At 46.6% G+C, this 5460-nt stretch overlaps 1 non-coding gene and 1 pseudogene across 1 annotated transcript; one reads left to right on the top strand and one right to left on the bottom strand.

Annotated features, from left to right (window-relative positions):
• Positions 1-1985: 1985 nt before the first annotated feature.
• LOC137325659 (U1 spliceosomal RNA) lies at positions 1986-2149 on the top strand. Its single transcript, XR_010963904.1, has one exon. It is a non-coding gene; the product is annotated as a U1 spliceosomal RNA (small nuclear RNA).
• A 2041-nt stretch (positions 2150-4190) lies between these two features.
• LOC137325813 (U2 spliceosomal RNA) lies at positions 4191-4364 on the bottom strand (annotated as a pseudogene).
• Positions 4365-5460: the final 1096 nt, after the last annotated feature.

Genomic DNA, 5460 nt, shown 5'->3' on the forward strand with positions numbered 1-5460 from the left:
ATATCGAGATTAAAATGAAACATAAAAAGGAGGCTTATGATGAATGTAAGGTTCATAATACAGTTGAGAACCAGGCTGAATAATGGAAGTACAGTGGAGACCTTGTTTAAAATAAAGGGAATAATAGGGGCAAAGAGAGAGGATGAGAATAGATTAGAGGCTAATATAAAAGGGAACGCAAAAGTCTTTCATAAACACACGAATAGTAAAAGGGTAGTCAAAGGAGATCTTCTTGTGCAGGCAGAGGATATGGCTGAGGTACTAAATGAATACTTTGCATCGGTCTTCACTAGAGAAGAGGATGCTGCCATTGTACCAGTAAAGGAGGAGGTGGTAGTGATGTTGGACAGGATAAAAATAGATAAAGAGGAGATACTTAAAAGATTGGCAGGGCTCAAAGTAGAAAAGTCACCTGGTCCAGATGGGATGCAATCCAGGTTACTGAGGGAAGTAAGGGTAGAAATTACAGAGGCTCTGGCCACAATCTTCTAATCCTCCTTCGATACGGGGATGGTGCTGGAGGATTGCAAATGTTACACCCCTGTTCAAAAAAGGGGCGAGGTATAAACCCGGCAATTCCAGGCAGTCAGCCCAACATCGGTGGTGAGGAAACTTTGAGGCAAAAATCCAGACAAAATAAATTGGCACTTGGAAGAGTATGGGCTAATAAATGAAAGTCAGCATGGATTTGTTAAAGGAAAATCGAGTTTGACTAACTTGATTGAGTTCTTTGATGAAGTAACGGAGAGGGTTGATATTGTGTTTATGGACTTTAAAAGGCAATTGATAAAGTACCGCATAATTGACTTGTTAGCAAAATTAAAGCCCATGCGATTAAAACGACAGTGGCAGCATGGATATAAACTTGGCTATGGGATAGAAAGCAGAGAGTACTGGTGACCGGTTATTTTTCAGACTGGAGGGAAGTATAGAGTGGTGTTCCCCAGGGGTCAGTATTAGGACCACTGCTATTTTTAATATATATTAGTGACCTGGACTTGGATCTAGAGGGTATAATTTCAAAGTTTGCAGATGACACAAAACTCGGAAAAGTAGTAAACAATGTGGAGGATAGTAACAGACTTCAGGGGGATGTAGACAGACTGGTGAAATGGGCAGACACATGGCAGTGAAATTTACTGCAGAGAAGTGTGAAGTGATGCATTTTGGTAAGAAGAATAAGGAGAGGCAATATAAACTAAATGGTACAATTTTAAAGGGGGTGCAGGAACAGAGAGAACTGGGGGTGTATATACATTAACCTTTGAAGGTGACAGGACAAGTTGAGAAGGCTCTTAATCAAGTCCAGGATCCCATATGCTTTATTAAGAGCATAGAGTACAAAAGCAAGGAAGTTAAGTTAAACCTTTATAAAACACTGGTTAGGCCTCAACTGGAGTATTGTGTTCAATTCTGGGCACTGCACTTCAGGAAGGATGGAAAGGCCTTAGGGTTCAAAAGAGATTTACTAGAATGGAACCAGGGATGAGGGACTTCAGTGATGTGGAGAGACTGAAGAAGCTTGGGTTGTTCTCCTTGGAGCAGAGAAGGCGAAGGGGAGATTTGTTAGAGGTGCTCAATATCATGAACGGTTTTGACAGAGTAAATATGAGAAACTGTTTCCAGAGGCAGAAGGGTCAGTCACGAGTGGGTACAGAGATAAAATGATTGGCAAAAGAACCAGAGGCGACATGAGGAAACATTTTTTTATGCAGCCAGTTGTAATGATCTGGAATACACTGCCTGAAAGGGTGGATGAAGCAGATTCAATTGTAACTTTCAAAAGGGAATTGGATAAATACTTGACTTGGAAAAAAATTGACAGGGCCATGGGGAAAGACCACTGCATCGCTGCAGTATTTTCTCTGAGTATGTTATCGGATACATGTTACAATACAGGAGCAAAATTAATCTCTGAGCATTAGCACATTGTGAGTGAAGAGGTAGTGAATGCTGTCAAGTGGCACTGTGAGGCGACATAAGGCATACTTACCTGGCAGGGGAGAATCTGTGATCCTGAAGGTGGATCTCCCAGGATGAGGCTAGCCCATTGCACGCGGGGTGCGCTGACGCCTGCGATGTCCCCAAATGCGGGATACTTAACTGCAAAATTTGTGGTAGTGGGGGACTGCGTTCGGGCTCTCCCCTGCATTGAAACTAAAAGTTTGATTTTCGATCCAGTAGTCCACCAATCGGATGGGAGGTGTTGTTTGTGTGTGTGTGTGTGTGTGTGTGTACGTTGTGTCAGTCAGTGAGTCTCTCTCTCACTCAGTGGCTGCTGTGGAGGGAAAGCTTTTTAAAAAGAACTTTCATATTGAAAGAAAGATATGTCTCAAGCTGCTGGGCCCTGTCCATTGTCACATTAATGGCAGGGCGGGGCAGGACTGCTTTGACCAGGAGACCTGTTTTCTGGGTCGGAGGTGTGACATTCCAGTGGACCTGCTTTGTGCTGATTTCCCTCCCTCCCGTCCTTCTGAACACCTTTGCCGTTTTATCGAGGGCCAAAAGCCTGTGAAAGGGAAGGACCGGCCGGCCGTTTCCCTGCTGGTCGGTGCTGCCATTGGGGCCGGCGTGCATGTTCTCAGCCTCATGTACAGGTTCCTCAGGGAGGTTGAGGCAGGTCTAGTGGTTAGGACTGTAGGGTGCTTTGGGGTTGTTCTCACCCTATTGATCGGTGCAGATATCTGGTCCCCGGTCTAGCCAAGGAACACTTATACCTCACGGACCGGGGGTTCAGGAAGACAGGACTTTTGCTAACGCACCCGGTGATGGATCACGTAGCCGAATAGCACAGAGAACACACAAACTCGGTGTTTGAATTTAATTGGAATGTTGGTTTTATTATTCCATCAACACGAAGAAAATAACGATAAAAACGGTCCTACACAGTACATTGAGTTACACACACCCACTACAGGACCTTATCCCGCTGAACAATATGAAAGTTCTTTTTAAAAAGCTTTCCCTCCACAGCAGCCTCTGAGTGAGAGAGAGGCTGGTGGGGACCCTGGAGACACCTATCACACACACACACACACACGTATGGTTGGGGCTCACCATTCCTTTGCACTGTTCGGTCTGGCTGACCGGTTCTCTCACATTGGTTTCGTTGGAAGCTGCTCTCCTCCCTGGAGAGCTCAGGTGAAAAAAAAGAGCGAGCAGGAACTAAGAGAGAGAGAGAGAGAAAGAGCTGGAAAAGGGATAAGAGCTAAGAAGCAAGAGAGCAAGAACCAGAGACAGCAAACAAGAGCATAAATCAAGAGACCAAAAGCAAGAGAGCAAACAAGAGAGAGAGAGGTTTCGAACTTCCACTAAAAGACCCTTCTCTTACAATAGTTTTCGTTGTTAAATGAGGCGCTCCATGTCTGTTTAACAGTTCTTACAAAGTTGTTAAGAGTCTTTAATGGCTTTTGATGGTCTCTCATCATGTTGCAATTGCTTCTCTCGATGGGCCATTGTTCTTCGAATTCATTCCGATCGTCGAGCACTTGCCACACAAGGCTCCCTTTTCACCCCACGTCCTCGCTGTCGATTGGTTTTGCATCAGAACCGAGGCCATGTCTGGAGCAGTTGCCTCTCTCAATGACCGACTGCCTCTCGAATTAGTGCTGATCATTGACCACCTGCTGTAGGTTTTGCATTGAAACAGAGACTGGTGACGTCTCACCTATCCTTCCACCTTAGGATTTTGGTCAATGGCCAAAGTTTTACAAACTCGGAAGAGGAGGAATTCTCAGAATTCTTATAGGAGGCAACCTTTCAAACTCGTTGAGACCTGGGTTCGAATCCCGGTCGGGGGGAGCGACTTTCTGGTGCAGATTAATTGGCACCATCAAAGAAAGTCTCCTTTCCTGAGCGCGATGCTCCACCCTCACCACCACCGCCTTTTCCTCTCCTTGACAGACAGACAGAGAGTTCAGGAGCACGCACACTTTAATCTCGCAGTTTTCATTTGTACGCACAAAGACACGCAGACCCTGCTCGTTTAAAGTCAACGACGTCAAGGTATTTTGCAGTTTGAATTATATCGCTGCGAGGGAGCGAGGGGCACTCAGCCCAGGAGAAGAAAAGAATAGCAATGAGCTGAGAAAGTAAGTGCAATATATCAGCTTTATTCTGAGTAATAATCCATACTCACGTAGAGAGACACTGGGAAAGAGCTGTTTTTTCCTTTTGAATATCTCCCCAGAGGGAGGTGCACCGTTCCCAGAGACACTGCAATACTGGGTCGATGCGTGGAGTGGACGGAGCAAGCCCCTATTCCATCTCCCTGTTCCAAAAATCAATTTAATATATGGTCCCCAGATAGGGGACGTATCAGATATTAAACTGATAAGAACAGATTTTTTTTATTCCAAAAATATACTTTATTCATAAAATTTGCAGCAGTACATACAAAACAGTTGTCATATCACTTTCCAAACGTACACAATACAGATTATACAATTTGCAGGTTACGTCAAGTACAGTTCAATGAACACATTGGACATAATTACAGTTCATGACACTCCAGGGTGTCTCATTGCATCATACTCAACACAGATTATTGCTTGCAGATTCATTTCAGATTCATTGCAGGTATATTACAGCAATTTGAATTTTACATTCTGCCCGAGGGGGTTTTTCCCTGATTGCAGCCCCTCGGTTTACAATGGCGGGAAGGCTCTAAACGGTTGCCTTTCCCCACAGGGCCTTTGCGGCGGCCGCACCCATCCTCAGTGCGTCCCTCAGCACGTAGTCCTGGACCTTGGAATGTGCCAGTCTGCAACACTCGGTCGAGGACAGCTCCTTGTGCTGGAAGACCAGCAAGTTTCGGGCAGACCAAAGGGCGTCTTTCACCGAGTTGATGGTCTTCCAGCAGCAGCTGATGTCCGTCTCAGTGTGCGTCCCCGGGAACAGCCCGTGGAGCACAGAATCCTGTGTTACGGAACTGCTCGGGACGAACCTGGACAGATACCACTGCATCTCTCTCCAGCCCCTCTTTGCAAAGGCACATTCCAGAAGGAGATGGGTGACGGTCTCGTCTCCACCGCAGCCTCCTCTGGGACAGCGCACGGTGGCGCTGAGTCCGGGAGTGCATGAAGGATCTGACGGGAAGGGCCCTTCTCACCACCAGCCAAGCTAGGTCTTGGTGCTTGTTTGAAAGCTCTGGCGATGAGGCGTTCTGCCAAATGACATTGACAGTCTGCTCGGGGAACCAACCGACAGGATCCACCATCTCCTTTTCCCGCAGGGTCTCGAGGACGTTCCGTGCGGACCACTTGCTGATTGCCTTGTGGTCAAAGGTGTTTTCCTGCACAAACCTTTCCACGCAGGACAGGTGGGGCGGAACGGTCCAACTGGACGGAGCGTTCCGTGGCAGCGTGGCCAGGCCCATCCTTCTCAACACCGGGGACAGGTAGAACCTCAGCACGTAGTGACACTTTGTGTTTGCGTACTGAGGGTCTATGCACAGCTTGA

This window comes from Heptranchias perlo, chromosome 9, assembly GCF_035084215.1.
Source record: "Heptranchias perlo isolate sHepPer1 chromosome 9, sHepPer1.hap1, whole genome shotgun sequence".
Classification (NCBI taxonomy): domain Eukaryota; kingdom Metazoa; phylum Chordata; class Chondrichthyes; order Hexanchiformes; family Hexanchidae; genus Heptranchias; species Heptranchias perlo.